Source organism: Canis lupus, chromosome 25, assembly GCF_003254725.2.
Source record: "Canis lupus dingo isolate Sandy chromosome 25, ASM325472v2, whole genome shotgun sequence".
Classification (NCBI taxonomy): domain Eukaryota; kingdom Metazoa; phylum Chordata; class Mammalia; order Carnivora; family Canidae; genus Canis; species Canis lupus.
In genome coordinates, this window is record NC_064267.1 from 14,616,696 (window position 1) to 14,633,603 (window position 16,908).

The 16,908-nt window shown below is 41.7% G+C and overlaps 1 protein-coding gene across 4 annotated transcripts in view; it reads left to right on the top strand.

Annotated features, from left to right (window-relative positions):
* SPATA13 (spermatogenesis associated 13) overlaps positions 1-16,908 on the top strand; it is a 144,083-nt gene that overhangs the window by 41,732 nt on the left and 85,443 nt on the right. Inside the window, exon 1 of one of the 4 annotated variants that reach the window (XM_049101059.1) lies at positions 1,129-1,262. The exons of the other annotated variants lie outside the window; for them this stretch is intronic. The gene's annotated coding sequence lies outside the window, so the exon portion shown is untranslated. Of the gene's footprint in view, positions 1-1,128; positions 1,263-16,908 lie in introns of those variants that run through there. 4 annotated transcript variants of the gene reach the window in all.

Genomic DNA, 16,908 nt, shown 5'->3' on the forward strand with positions numbered 1-16,908 from the left:
ATAAACAGTTTGCCTGTGAAGCTATTAAGGAAGGGCCAGCAGCAGGCATACATGCACTAATGTATCTGTTTAGCAGGCTGGACATCAGCATGTACTTGAAACAGTATGAACAATGGAGATCATGTTTGTAGGGCAACACTCACCACACAGCACCTGTTATGGCCCTCGTGCTCTGTTAGTAGCTCACAGTGGCCATTTCCTCACACTGAGGTAACTACGACTGTATTCTGAATCTGAACCCAGGGGGTTGTGCATGGAGAACTCTCCAGCCCTGAGAGTTTGGCATCTAGGTGAGAAATCTCTCCTCTACCTTTTGGATCACAGCCAGGTCCAAAGGGGCAAATACTAAGAGATTAAGATGTTTGTTTTAAAGTTCCTTGAAAAGAGTGACAGCAAAACCATCAAGAAGGAAGACCTTTCCTGAGGTTGTTGGTGATGAGGATGGAATTATGAGGAGGTACGTTACTGACTTCTCTGAGGTGGGGATTTGGGAAATCTGTTGTGGCTCTTTTGACTGAAATTCTTGACCTGGATGCTTTACCATCAACTATGTAACTTGTTGTCTTGAACGTTTATTAGATCAATCATAAGGCAATTATGATCAATATTTTTTATTTTGTATGTTTAACAGATTTATTGGTATTTCTAGTTAACTCATTCAATTGTATGATTCAGTAAATTTTCATAGATTTATAGAGCTATGAACAGCCATCACAACAGAACAACATTCTAATTTGGACTGTTTCTACCATCCCCGAAAGAAACCTCATGGCCATTTATAGGCCACACTTCCTCCCCTGGCCCCCAGCAACCACTAATCTGCTTTCTGTATCTATAGATTTACTCTCTAGCCACCTTATTATGTCACTAGAACCAAACAGTACCTGGACTTTACATCTGTCTTTTCTGTATCCCTTTCAGGTTTCACTTAGCTGTTGAGGTTTATCGATGTTGCAGCAGTATTTTATTTTTATACAGTTAAGATAAGTGACTTTGTAATACGTGACTCGTGTCTTCCATACATCCGAATTTATTCTTGCTTTTATTTTTATTTTATTTTATTTTTTTAAGATTTATTTATTTATTCATTCAGAGAGCGCGAAAGAGAGGCAGAGACACAGGCAGAGGGAGAAGCAGGCTCCATGCAGGAAGCCCGATGCGGGACTCCATCCTGGGTCTTCAGGATCACTCCCCGGGCTGCAGGCGGCGCTAAAGCGCTGCGCTACCGGGGCTGCCCTATTCTTGCTTTAAAAAGATAGCGGGTAAGGATATCATTTTGTTGTGTTGTGGCAAGCTTGTTTTTTAATTCTTCTAGGATTAATTTCAGAAGGATGTCCATAATGTCATTGTGCAGAAGAGTCTGATCTTCCTGTGACTAGCCCCCCACCCCAAGCCCTCTTTTAACTGTAAAACTATACATCTACACTAAATAGGTGGCTGTAAATATTCTACCCATGACCATAAAGAGCATTTGGTCCCCCAGAGAACAGCACATTCTTGAGAGTAGCCTGGGGACAAGTGTCTGCTTGAGCACTTTCTCATCTGCACCAGAGCTGGGCAGGGCATCCTGCCAGCACAGTCCCTGGAACTCAGTCCTGGCCTTGGTCAAAGACCTAAGTTGCTTTTTTTTAACTTTACCTTTCTTTGAGGTCTAGTATTGGAACACTCCTGTGACTTTTTTATGTGTGTGCAAATTAGAGAAGAAAATTAAAATTGAGATTTAATACCTGAAGTGAGTAGGAGGAAGAATCTTAGAAAATAATAGATAATAGGTCCAATATTCCTATTCAGAAGATGTAGGTAGAAGACAGTGACAACTCTCTCATTAGGCAGGTGTTTTTAAATTTTTTTCCTTTTGTTCTTCTCTTTTTACATTTCCTATTTTTGGGGATAAGAAAATTTCAGCAAAGGTAGCAAAGCACTCATGAGAGGCCAGAATAATGTTATGAACAACCACTTATTTTGTGCGCTAAAAAATGTTATAATTGAAGCATTGCACATGTTTGTCCAATGTGGTAGTAGTTGATAAGGAAATGGTAAACCCTAACTCGGGAAGCAATAAATAGCTCCAAGAATTATGTTGTGATTTTAATGATGTCAAGGTTTCTGAGGAACAGATATCTGGAGTTGCCACTTTCCCAAGTGCCACGTCCCCCAAGTGCAAAGGACCATTCCATGGAGGATAAAAATTGGTGTCTGGTAATCATCACTTAACAGAAAAGGAAAAAATACTGATAATGCAACCCTTCAGCTTTTTCCATCTCTCTTTAAATTCCACACAAAGAAGCCTTCATTTCATAAAGTCTGTTTTGGTAACTGTCTCATTAGTCCGGTGTCAAATCAAGAAAAGGGATGGAAGCCCTATGTCCCCTCCAAGTTTCCTTGAACATCAAGGATTCGATGTGGAATGCGGGTCTCTGGATGTGATATGTAGACAGTCCCATGTGCGAATTGAGAGGGCAGGACTCCAGTGATGTCGGGCTTTCCCTTCGTTTCATGGCTGATTCCTGAAGGCAAGAATTGGGCTAGGCTAATTCCCATTCCTAGCTTTAATTCAATGGGCCCTCCAATTCTCAGACTTATTTCTCTTTTTCTTGGTAGATCTATAAGAAAAGAAGCTGGAAGCCTCTTTATTTTTTGACATTACAGGTAATTCATGGGAAGAATTTGGTAGTCTGTCTCATAGATGGATACGTTTACTTTGTAGGCATCTAGACCTAATGTTTACAAAGGGACCATGAAAGTTCCATCAAGTATTTACTGAGCTGCTGTTAGGTGCCAAATACTGTTCTGTGTGCATGCTGTGGCTAGGGATAACTAAGGCCCATCTTCAAGGGGCTTGTGTCTGCTGAGGGTTCGGCAGTCATGCACTAACCCGACTTTATATCCTGGTGTGTGTTAGATGCGGTCTGCCACAGCATCCTGGTTTAAGCACAAGATCTGTCACTATCAGGAAGCCAGCAAGGAAATATCACTTCTGAGCTGAATCTCATAGGTGACCAGTGGCAGGAGGCAGGTCACAGAGGCCCTTGTGTGGAATAATAGCTAGGAGCTCACTGGAGCACCTGTTCTGTATCAGACATTGGTGCACGAATAATATTATCTGAAGCTTTGTGTGCAGGGATATTTGAAACTGTATAGGATAATCACGAATTTTCCTGAATCAGATATATTTTGGAAAATTTTAACTCACTTATTTATTTTTAAAGATTTTATTTATTTATTCGTGAGAGACACAGAGAGAGGCAGAGACATAGGCAGAGGGAGGAGAAGCAGGCTCCATGCAGGAGCCCGATGTGGGACTCGATCCTGGAACTCTGGGATCACATCCTGAGCTGAAGGCACACGCTCAACCGCTGAGCCACCCAGGTGTCCCAATTTTAACGCATTTAATGGGTCAATTTGACACTGGTTTTTCATTTTTTATCTTTTTAAAAAAATTTTTTTAAAGCCAGAGCATTTTTTTAAAAAAATGTAGCATAATGTATATATTATAAAACTCGGTCTGGGGTTGCCCGGGTGGCTCAGCGGTTGAGTGTCTGCCTTCAGTTCAGGGTGTAATCCCAGGTCCTGGGATTGAGTCTACATCAGGCTTTCTGCTGGGAGCCCGCTTCTCCCTCTGCCTCTCTCTCTGTGGCTCTCATGAATAAATAAATAAAATCTTAAAAAAAAAAAACCCTCAGCATGTTAACTGTTTTTAGGTGTAGAGCTGTTCATTGGCACTTAGTGCAACAATATTCACGTTGTTGTGCACTGAGCACTACCATCCATCTCCAGAACTTTTCAACCTTCCCAGATTTAGACTCTCTACCCTATAAACATTAACTCCCCATTCCTTCTTTACCCCCCAGGCCCCATTCTATCTCAGTGAATTTGTGTACTCTAAGTACATCAACGTGATTGGAATCATAAAGTATTTGACCTTTTCTGCCTGGTCCTTTTCACTTAGTAAAATGTCTTCAAGGTCCATCCATGTTGTAGCATAGTATAGAATCTTCTTCCTTTTTAAGGCTGAGTAATATTCTGTTGTATGGAGACACCACATTTATGTATTCATTCATCTGTAGATGGTCTTTGGGTTACTTCCACCTTTTGGCTACTGTGAGTAATGATGTTGCATACATGTTGATGTTGCATACAAATATCTCTTCAAGACCCAACTTTTAGTTCTTTTGAGTATATCCCTAGGAGTAGAATTGGTGGATCCTATGGTAGTTCTATGTTTAACTTTTTGAGGAACCTCCATACTGTTTTCTGTAGCATCGGTCCCATTTCCCATTCCTACCAATGTGCACAGGGATTCTGATTGCTGCACATCCTCGCTAATACTTGCTATTTTTGTATTTTGGGTAAAAACTGTCCTAAGCGTTATTAGGTGGAAAGCATTGTTTTTTTATAAAAACAAACTTTCTGAAAAGAATGAAAACTTTGCATAATTTCTAAAGATAAATCCTAGAACTTTAGATTTTCTGTATTTAGTAACCTGCTTACCTTAGTCCTCCCCAAGGTGTGAACTGGCTCTCTTGGGCCACCAGGCAGAGGCCGTTGCAGTGGGGTAAGGGCTCAGATGTTGTGACCAGAATACCTGACAGAGATGCTGGCTTCACATCTTTCTCCTGTGTGATCTTAGGGCCCAACCTCAGATTTGCATCTGTGAAATGGGTGGGATAGTAGAGGGTGGTTATGAACATTGAGAATATCTGTCATATAAACTTTCTCTCTCATTGATTTGTTATTATCAGGAGTAGGTTAGAGGAAAAGTTTGAGCAGCACTGCCTGATGGGGAGTTGTTGAAAAGTTTTCAGCTGGGAAATGGCAAGGCTCGTTCTTATTGTTTGCCAATAATTTTGAGACTGGAATTCCTTTGTCAGCAAGCTGGAGGAAGGCAGTTAATGTCAAGTGAGGCTCAGAGTTGCTGATTGTGTTTAGAATCAAGGACCTGGTGGCTTCTCAGAATGGGGAGGAAGCAACTGTAATCCAGTGATTACTTGTAATAGGTTCAGTTGCCAGTCAGGATGAATGACACATGCTCCATATTCCTGTTGGTTAGCTGTGTAGTGATTCCAATTCCAGACTGTTCGACTATGGAATAAAAGGGAATGTGCCTGAGGAATACCAGAGTTACAGCATAATTTCATAATCTCCCAGTGCTACTAGAATTCCAGGTGGGAAATCTATAGAGCCTGAGTTCTTTAGAGAGCCATTTTGCTTTTCCATCTGGAAGGCAGTTCACATTGGCTTTTCTGTATGAGCTGCTCCCAGTGATTCGGTCAGGAAAGGCCTCGTGGGGGTGGAATACTTTCTAGATTGATCTTTAACTGCAAATAGGTTTAACACTCTGATTCAGAGGGTCCCCAATTTCTCAGTCCATGGGCCCTGCTGTCCTCGGTTAAGTCTGTCATAGAGCCCATAGGCCAAAAAAATACCGAGCAATTCCATTTACCTAAATAGTTTTAATTAGCTGAGAAAGGATCTTTCTAAGTGTAGAGAGAAAGAAGAAGAAAGTTAAGAAAAACTTCCAATTTTTTTGGAGATTAGTGTGCTGGGTGCAATTTAAAGTCACATGGAAGTCTCAAGAGATGAACCAAGTCACTCCATTGTTGAAGGTTGGATATAGGTATTTGGTTTTCTTAACCTAACGTGCCCAAGATTCCTAGAAAACAGGAGTCTCTAATTATGTTTGTGTTTGTTTCTTGGGCAAGATTGTAATTCTGTAGAGCCAGCCCATGTTGAATGTGGCTTCTTGGGCCTTGCCCAGGATTGGTAAGCTCCTACTTCCTCTGTGTGGATCCGTTATCACAGTGATACAGTGAGAAATGTTGCTAATCGCCAGCTTAGGGGAACAAGGACTATGCTTACCAAGCAAATTTTAGGAATTCAACTTGAAAATGCACAGAGATTGTAGTAGTATCACCAGTAGATATTTTAAATGATCATTTTTGTTTTACTTTTAAGCCCCAGTTATGCTTTCAGTTGGACAGGCAGACAGCTGGACAGTCTCAGGTGGAGAGAGATCTGAGACTTTAACTTCACTAAATTTTTTTTTTTTTAACTTCACTAAATTTATATCTTCAAAAGGTCCATGTTTTTATTGAAACTAGATTGTGGGGTGAGTGAATCGAAGGCAAAAAGTTCTTATAAGGGCTAGTCAATAAAATGAAGTGATGGGGATCCCTGGGTGGCGCAGCGGTTTGGCGCCTGCCTTTGGCCCAGGGCGCGATCCTGGAGACCCGGGATCGAATCCCACATCGGGCTCCCAGTGCATGGAGCCTGCTTCTCCCTCTGCCTGAGTCTCTGCCTCTCTCTCTCTCTCTCTCTGTGACTATCATAAATAAATAAAAATTAAAAAAAAAATGAAGTGATGATCTTTGTCATGAGGTGACACTATCGGCATCTGTGTTCTTAGAGCTCTAGATTCTGACCTTGACTCTCTTGACCTTATACCAAGTCTACCCTGTTTGCTATTTCCTTTTCAGTTCCCACTTTCAGGCCACTCATCTCTAGCCATCATTGAGGGCTGCTTCTCTTGCCCCCTCTCATGTTATTTCCCCTTCACAGTGACAGGATAACCTTGGATCTGCGGCCCACTCTAGGCCTAGGGTGATCTGCAGCTGCTGCCTAGACATAACTACTTGCACAATGGAAAGGCAGTATATTTTGATCAGAAGTTCTCGTCTTCCCTCCCAATTCTCTCCCTTCTAGGCCTCAGTAGTTCAGTAAACCGTTGGTCCCAGCCTGTCACCTGGAGTCACACCGATTCTCCCTAATTCATGCCACACATCTAGCCAGTCATCAGGCCATGGCATTCCATCTCCATCACCAGCCCCATCTCAGAGCCCCTGTAAGAGTCCAGGCCACCGTTGTCATGCCCTGGTGGCTCTATCAGCCTCATAATTGCCTCCCTGGCCTCTGGTCTTGCTGTCTCCAGATCCATGTAGGCCACCTGCTCCTGACAGTTCCCCTGATCCTCAGAGTAAACCCTGAGTCCCTAACATGGCCTCTCGATGCCCATTGTCCGCCAGTCATGTCAGTACCCTCCACCTTTGATCATCTGTCAGGTCCTATTGCCATGTCACTTTCTGAAGGAGACCAGTTCAAGTGTCATAACAATGCAGGGTTCATTACAACTGCCTATTTAGTTATACAGTTGACCCTTGAACAACATGGGGTTTAGGGGCAACCGACCCCCAACATCAACAAAAAATATCCGTATATAACTTCAGATTTCCAACAGACTACTAAGAGCCTACTCTTGATCCAATAACATAAACAGTTGACCCACACGTATGTGATATGTTAGATGTATTACGAACTGTATTCCTACAATACAGCTAGAAAAAAGAAAATGTTATTAAGCAAATCATAAGAAAAAGAAAATACATTTACAGTATTATACTGTACTTATTGAAAAAAGTCTGCATGTAAGTGGACCCATGAAGTTCAACCATGTGCTGTTGAAGGGTCACTGTGTACCTTTCCTCAACTGGAGAAAGTTCTGTGGTGGCTGAGGTGATGAGTGCTGTTCACCACTCTACTCCTGATGTCTCTCCTAACAGCAGCTAGAGGAACCAAGGAAGCATTTGCTGAATGAATGAAGGAAGGAAGGAAGGAAGAAAGGAAGGAATGAACGAAGCCTCATAGGAAGTTCTTTCTTGTTAAAAGACAAAGTTTTGAAACAAACTACAGGAACTTCATTTACATTGAGGCCATTGGTATTTCTTCTTAATTTACATTCACTCCAGTGATGACAGGCTTAGTTGACTTTGCAGGTGTTCTTACCTGCATGTGGCCCTTGTTGCTTACGTGACCACCCCAGAGGCAACTGAGGCACTGACTGTTGCCAAACTGTAGACTTTTGCATCAGAGCAATTGGTCTAGGGAAGACTGTTGGGCTCTATAGAGTTGATTGCTATATCATTATAGTTCTGAAATTATAATTAGAAAACAAACGAACCAGCAGACTTTGGCAGGTTGTTTTCTTTGCGGAGGAGAAGCAGGGTTGTTTTGAAATGAAATTCAAATATAGTTAAGTTGGTCACATTGAAGCATACACTTGCACAGCTAGCTACCTTGCCAGATCTTGAAAAACTCAAAGGCGGGCTTTGTTCTGTGGAAAGGCAGGCTTAGACTCACAAAGCTTCTTCCTAAGAAGTAACTGTTTGGCTGTACCACTCCTTGTCCCTGAGCTCTGAAATCACTGCCACTGGGGAAGCAGCCATCAAACAAGATAAGCCCCGAATGTTGAGATGCCATGAATAGAAGCGGTGTGACTGGCAGGCTAGTGTAGGGTCACCTATTCCACAGTGCGCCTGACCATAGTGCGGTAGTGAGTTACAGCCGAGGATGTGACAGCAGGTTTATGTTTGTGCCCTGGGCTGTGTGGTGTTGCCCTGGTCTCCACAGCATCAAGGACATTACTTGATGGAGAAATCAGAGGTATTCAAGAGGCAGAAGTAACCTCCTACGTAATGGAAGGGAGTAGCTCACAAAGGATGAGTGGAAAGAGAGGAAGGTCAGAGGATGCCAAAGACAAATGTTCCTACTTCCAAATGCCACAGGGCCTTTCTCGTACAAGGAAGGAGGGGACAAAACTCTTCTTCCTCTTCTTTTTCCACTTATACCATCTGAGCCCCTAAGCCAAAGAAATCAGGTTCCTCTTTTTATTAATTGCTATTATTAATTTAGTTTAATATGCTAGTAATTTCAATTAATATAGCAGTCATATTGCCATTGGAGACTTTGTTTACATTATGAATTGAGGGAGATTGGGCAGATAATAGGCACATCTTACAGGAAAATGTGTTTTAAATTCTAAACAGTTGACTCCTAAATTGACATTTAGAATACTAATTGCCAAAATTTTGAGACATCTGTTACTTATATCTCACTGCCAGGGTAAAGGAGAGTCCTAAGGCAGATATTATGCATGTGTATGGGGAAAAGTTAGAGCTGATTTCAAAATGAAATAATGGAATTTAATGTATATTTTGGTTCCAGATCCATCCTTTGGGAAACATTCATATACAGGCATTCCTTGGCCGGTCCTTACATGTTCATCTGGCAGTGACGTTTGAATTGGCAGGATGGCTGTAGGGAGCAGGATGGGCTTCCATTTGTGGGTCACGAAACGGTGACTTACACATGTGGGTACTTTTCTGCACCCCCATGGACTGCATGGGATCTCTTTGCCTAAGCCCAGTTGCATATATAATAAGCTCAAGTCCAATAGAATTTTTCACTTTTTTTCGATCTAGAAATTTTGAGCTGGAATTCTATTTCCTATTAACCAGTTTTATATTAAACTATAAGTATAAAATGTATGCTTTACAAAGAAAAGTGTCACATGGGATCCCTGGGTGGCTCCGTGGTTTAGCGTCTGCCTTTGGCCCAGGGTGTGATCTCGGCGTCCCGGGATCGAGTCCCATTTCGGGCTCCCTGCATGGAGCCTGCTTCTCCCTCTGCCTGTGTCTCTGCCTCTCTCTCTCTGTCTCCCATGAATGAATGAATAAATAAAATCTTTAAAAATAAATTTAAAAAAAGGTGTCATGCTATGAACCTAGCTAATATTTCAGTGAGAATGTTCTGCTTACAATGCACTTGCTTCTCATAACAACCCTGTGATATATTCTCAAAGAAATGTTAGGATCACATTGGGAAATCTGAGGTTGGGATGGGATGTGACTGGTCTAGGTTCCCAAAGGTAGTGAAAAAGGCAAAGAATCCAGACCCAGGAATTCTGAGCCTTAGCTCGATGCCCTTTCTCACCTAACCTGCGTCAGCTGTAAGTCTTTGAGGTGTGGACTTACTTGAGATGGACCCTCCCTGGGTCTCAGCTGGTTGGCCCTGGGTTCTTTGTGACTGCTCTCAGAAGGCATGTCTGTTTCCATTCCTAACTGCCTGGACTCAGAGGGTAACCTGTGTCTCATCTTGCACACTACTTCACTTTCCTTGTTTTAGGTTCCAGATACTTAAGTCTTTCCTATTCTTTGGTGTCTTGTTGGTTAGGGTACCTAAACTAAACTGGTTTTAAACTTTCCACAAAAGATAGAATGTAGTATTCATTTTATTTCAGGCCCTGCCGAGCATCTGACATATTTTAGAATATCATTAAGCTCTGCGTTGGAGGAGCCATGTCAGTGGGATGTGATGCTGGGGCATTCCTGGGTTTGATACCTGCTCCTGTTCCTGTGAGGCATCCAGAAGCGTCTGGCTTGTGAGAGCCAGAACATCACGTCAGGGGAATGAAGCTGAGGAAGGAGTGTTGTGGCCACAATGATGGCCATGTCTCCTCATAGGCACAGTGTCAGAGGCATAGGTACAGTTGATGGGCTGTGAGGCCCCAAAGGCAGATGGGACAGACCTGACTGGGAAGATGGGGTGGGGGGAGTTGGTGTTTTGAGGGATCAAGATTCTAAGGGCTGAAGCTATTTAGCATGGCTTGTCTCTTACACTCACTGTCCCCTCAGGACCTAGTGAATCAGCGGGAGAATAGATGGTAAACACAGTCGCCACTAGAGGCTGTATCTATTGGACTGCTATCAGTGAGCACCCAGGAACCCTGCCCTTTCCCATGGCAGGTGCACTAAACAGATAAATCAAGTGATGAGGGAGCAGGTCACGTGATTGCACGGAAGCTTCTGGCCACAAATCTGTGTGTGTAGAGAGAATGGCAAACTCTAAAGAAGCTACTGGGAGCCCTCTGAGTTGCCAACGAATTTCTCTTTGGAGGGCAAACATGTACAGAGAAATTGGCACCAACAGTGAAAGCCTGAGAAATGTGTGTTTTCTCCACCATAAATCTTCCTCGCCAGAGTTCTACTCCTCTGTCCCTCTGTCAGGTTTTCCTTGTGGTTGGGCCAGTTTGCTTTTCTGAGCCATGGGAAAGTGTGAGAAACGGTTCCATCATTAGCAGCAGGAAGTTTTCTTTATGTTCTAGCACCATGTCTGAAGTCCTCAGCATTACTTCCTCATGCCCAGGGGTATAAATGATATCCCATGAGGATGGACTCAGCGGATTAGCCTCCTCCTTGAACAAAGTGGCCACAGATCAGCTCCTGCTAGGCTGGGCCATGCTGTCCCAGGGCAGAGGTGTAAGTCAGGGGGCCTCAGAAACTTTGGCCTGGTCACCTACTACTGGCTTTGTTCATCAGTGGTGTCACTCCATGTCGCTACTCAGCACGTAGCAAGGATGATGTTTCCCAAGAGGTGTGAAAGGCTGACAGGAAACAATATCCAAATGTCAGTTCAGTCAGAAGACAATTTAAATTAGATGATATAAGGGATGTTGGCAACTGCTTTAATGTGAAAAACAAATATGAGAATGTGGGATACCTGATTGAACAGAGCAGGGAAAAAGTGTTTTCTGAACCTCTATCTTTAGTGATGGCAAGATGGGCTGCTATGGCAACTCCCAATTTAAAACCTGTTTGACTGCTGGATAGAAACAGAGTAGAAAATTGTTCTTGTTTCCCGCAGCATGCAGTGTTATAAATTGTGATTCTGTGCCTAGGAACTCATTTTGTGCAAAACACAAAAACAAAAAGAAAATGCAGGGAAAATACAAGGCAAATATACATTCTTATAAGCAGTTAGTAAATGTGTTTTCCCCAAACACTGTATTTACGAGCTACATTGAGCCTTGGAGGGGGTTTTCTCTGCTGCCTGCACCCGGTGTTTTAGACTGTGAATCTGATGACGCATGGCTCCAGGTTCTGCTAACCCTGCCTTTAGCAAGCAGAAACATTGTTTTTGCTCCAGTGACCTTCAAAGTGCCTTCAAGATTAGGGCCATCCATCTGGAAAACTTTGCTCTGAATAGGAAATGCAAGGGAAGTCCAGCTTGTGGTGACATCTGTTTTGGCATTCGCTGCAGGCATTAGGTAGTCCTGACCGTGAACTTTAGTGGTTACTGCTGCGGCCTTACTCACCATGAGAAAGATGGTGGACAGGGGACAACGTGTAGGAAACTAGGCAAGCTATCTTCAGACCTGAAATTTGGCAGTGATTCTCCTGAAGTGTTCCAAGCCTCTTTCAGCTTTGAGGTTTAGAGTAGGAGTGGAGGAAGGGGAGGTTCTGAGGCCGGCACTCTGCTGAGTGTTGGGGCGATGGAGGGCAGGATAGTGCAGTGGATTGTGTCAGCTATTTCACAGAGCAAGACCTACCTGAACATGTCTTGCTAGACCTGCCTGACCCCCAATTTCAGAGATCAAAGGAAGGTTTTCCTCTTTTCAGTCTAAGACCTGCCTTGGCAAATCCTCGTTTTCTCCACGCCTTCTGCCCCACAGAACTGACAGAGCAAACACCTATCCCCAGTGGGAAACCCCATCTCACCCACAGGAATGTGGTTTAGCCTAGTAACCCAGATAAGGCAAGCCAAGACAATGGCATGCTTGTATGAAATTGACACCTTTCCCAAAGATACAGTGATTCAATCTCATCCACAGTTACCTTTTTATATACACTTTCCGTTTTTAAACACTTAAATGATTGGATATTTAAATGAAGCCAGAGCTCTGGCTTTTTTGAGGCATCCTCCCCCAATTCTTTGACAACAGAGACCCTGAGGATACCAGATCCAGGGGCAAGGGACATTCTTCCTTAGACGGTATACTTGAGGGTTGGACAGAAGAAGGAAAATGTTTTATGTTAAGGACTTGTGGAAGTTTGGTGGGGGAGGTGGGATGGGAAGCAGCTTTCTCCCTGGATCTAGAACTCACAGTTGAATCTTAGATACAGTTTCCTATGGAAGTGTTATAAATTATGGTTAAATTCAGTGGTAGCTATATTATTAGCTAAATATAGTTTGATGGACAGAGTCTATCAGGAAACACATTGCCTGTTGTACAACCTATTCATAAAATGTGGGGTGCTGGGATTTCCAGCTTCTCACAGTCTTGATTTCAGCAAGGTTTTGGGAAAGATATTGGAACAAATAATAGAAAGAAGAGATCTGTCAGGGAGAGAGAGAGGGAGAATAAAATGGGCAAGTTCAGTACATGAGAAAGACTTACTACCATGAGACTTTTTTTTATCAATCCATAAACTGTTAACTTGCTGAAAATAAGATTCTATATAATTGCAATAAAATAAAACATTTATTGTTGTCAAATATTTTGAAGTTAATATTTATCAGAATATCTTAGCTATATATCTGTGATTTTTTTTCGCAGCCATCTTGGTTTAAATTACAGAAGTTAATAACTTGGGTACTCCGATTACACTATATGTGTGTGTGTGTATATATGATTTAGGTTAATATGATACTATATGGTGTGAAATAGAGAATCTTATTCTCTACTCAAGTATGAATGCATTTAACTTTAATTTCCTGGATAAAGAGATTTATTGAGAACTATACCAGCTTAATATTTATGCCTACTTGCTTTTGTTTTGCATTAAATAAGTTAAAATAGTTTCTTTGAACTAAGAGTAGGGAAAATACTAAAGTATGGGTTATATTACCTATTTCCATAAGCCATACTTTATAGAAGAAACACTTTATTTTAAAAAAGATTTTATATTTATTTATTCATGAGAGAGGCAGGGACACAGGCAGAGGGAGCAGCAGGCTCCCTGCAGGGAGCCCAGTGTGGGACTCAACCCCAGGACCCTGGGATCACAACCTGAGCCAAAGGCAGACGCTCAACCACTGAGCCACCCAGATACCCTTAGAAGAAACATTTTGTATTTTAAACAGAAAATACAATTTTATAGAAGAAAAACACTTTCCTAAGAATCACAGTTACTTTAGGACCCTCTTTGGACATTTTTAATTCAAATTTTGTTGATTAATATTGAGACAGATAGATTGAAGTATATGTTATCAATATATACAGTTCAACATTAATATTAAAAATATATTTTAAGTACTTTAGGAAATGTTTATAAAATTCTTCATTGTCATATTAACTCAGATATGTAATTTGTGTAATATGAGCATTCAAATTAGAAAATGTCAGATAAACGAGATTACCTAGGGCAGCCCTGATGGCTCAGCAGTTTAGCACCGCCTTTGGCCCAGGGCCTGATCCTGGAGGCCTGGGATCGAGTCCCACATTGGGCTCCCTGCATGGAGCCTGCTTCTCCCTCTGCCTGTGTCTCTGCCTCTCTCTCTCTCTCTCTCTCTCATGAATAAATAAATAAAATCTTTAAAAAAAGATAAATAAACGCGATTACCTATTAAATGAAATATCTGTCTTGGTAGTTAAAAGGTGAGTGTAACTATTAACATATAAGTATTTACATTTCTATGATATTAAATTTTCTTTTTCATTGAATGTATAAAAAATCTACAAAATTAGATACAACTATTAAAATAATGTAACAAACATTAAGTTGAGCTTTCTACCACAGGAAACTCTAGCTGCTGACAATATTACCATTTGAAAGATTATTTTATCAGTACCATCAAACAGTACATAGAACACTCTGTTTTATGATTGGAAATGATAAATTTCAGTAGTTTCCCAGAAACCATTTTGAGACTAATTGATAGCACTTCCATAGTTTTCAGAGCATATATTTCTTCTTCCTAATAGCATCATTTAAGGTGGTGACTGGGAATACTGCTAACTTTCTACAATGCATAGGACAGCCCTCCTGGCTAAGAATTATCCAGCCCCACGTATTATGTTGACTCACTTAAGGTATGCGAAAGAAGTGGTATTCCTTCATTCAGTAACTGACTGAATGCTGAGAATATAGTTAAATAAGATCTGGTTTCTGACTTTTAAAAAATTTACTTATTCATTAGAGAGAGACGGAGACAGAGACATAGGTAGAGGGAGAAGCAGGCTCTTCGCAGGAGCTTGATGTTGGACTCAATCCCAGATCCCGAGATCTCAACCTGAGCCGAAGGCAGCTACGCAACCGCTGAGCCACCCAGGCATCCCTGGTTTCTGACTTAAAAGAACTTTTCAACCTTTTCAGAGTTTAGTAGAGAAAGTAGACTGAGAAACCAGCATGACAGAGCAGTATGGCAAATGCTAAAATAGAGTAATGCATTAGAGAGCCCACAGAGATAGGGTATTTGAATTGGACAGTAAGCAAAGAGTTCCTCTCGGGCAAAGTTCATGTGAATTAATAAAAGTTAGTTAGCAAAACACGTATTTATCAGTCAGGAAGAGAGAAATAATCTCTAGGTATTTCAAACAAAGAGAATCTAAAATAGGGGTTATGTTTACACAGCCATGAAACAGAAGAGATGAAAGTGAGGAACTCAGATGAACAATAATAGTGGGAAGATGCTCCTACCCGTAGGCTGGATGGATAAAGGAAGAGGTGGTCCTACATGAGTCCTGCCCTGGTGCCACCTGGTGGGAACTAGGACTTAGGAGGGGGGAGCTGGAGCCAGAGAGTAGAGAAAAGCTGCTAGAAGTACCCCTGTGGTAGGTATTGCACACAGGGAGAAATACCCTAGCATCTACCTTCTCCTACACACATCATCTCCCACCAGTGCTTCCTATTGACCAACTTGGCCAGAGCCCTTTGTCAGAGGGGCCTGGGGATTGTGCTTCCCTGCAATACAGAGAGACAAAAATGCCTGGAGAAGGTCTCTTGAGAGCAAATGAGGAAATAACCCAAAGCACAGCAGTATGATAAAGCCTCCCTGTAAATAATTCAGCATGGCCAGAGTGAGAGGATTTTTGTGTGTGAAGCTGAAATCTGACATCTCTTCCACGTTCAGAGATGGCAGCCAGTGACACCAGGATGAAGTGGCATGACCCCATTTGCAATTTTTGGGAAGGACACTGGCCAGCTTGCAGGTGTCAGATGTGATGGGAAGACAGGATATTTTTCAGGAGGCTCATGCAGTGTCCTGGTCCAGGTGGAAAGGCACTAAAGACTTGAGATAAGCAGTGGCTTGGCAGCCATACTGAGCACTGATTGTCGCGATATGGAGTAGAATCTCTTAGACTTGGTGACCAGTGAGATCCAGAAGGAAAGGAAGTGGTCTAGAATGAAGGGGCCCAAACCTGGTCCCTCTGATTCCCAGCCCCACTGTGCTTTCGCCTGTAATGGCTTGACAATGAGCACATCTCTCAGACCCGGTGGGTCTCAATGCCTTAATCTTTACAAACAGGGGTTAGATGTTCCCTCAGGCAATATTCTACAGCGCTGTGATTCAGAGATTTATGCTTTCAGATTTCGATGTATTTTGCAATATATTCCAGTTTGTTTTCCTCCAATGTCATATTTTCTTTATTTTACATGAACAGATTACAAAAACCCCCTTGTGTGTACATTTAACCTGGTATGTATTTCTGAATTTAAAATTCAATTACTATAAATTCTTACTTAAAAATTCCTGGTCGTAGTTGTTTTCAGAGAATTCTCATTACAAGTGAAAAGAAATGTTCTACTCTAAAGTTCAGACACCCGAGAATCCAGCTTGTAGACAATGGATTTCACAATATTCCCATCTAAAATTCTTCCTTGTAGTTCTGTTCATAAATCTCTCTGGCAGAGCTCCCACAATTTACAAGCCTTGCTACAAAACCACTGATTGAATTGCAACCCTTGTTAGTTAATAGAGGTCAAAGTATTAGTTCTAAATAATGCTACTTGGTATGTTTCTCGGAAATTCCAGGAAAAGCCTTTTTCCGTGATTTTCAGTTTCGTTCCAAGCAGCACACAACAATCACGTTGTTCAGCAGCATGTTGAAATAGTAAGTCACTGGACTTTTAAAAAGCATGTTGCCTCAATCAGAAACTCACATCTGTGTGTATTTTACTGGATCTGTATCTTAAATTTAAATTATAGAAAATACTTAACTTTTTAGTGTTGTAAAAATTTAAACATCTTAACATTGGAAAAATATGGTGATATATGATGAATTGTTACATTGATACAGATATTGAAACAGTTTTACATCAAGATAAATAATTTACATATATATTATTCCCACTC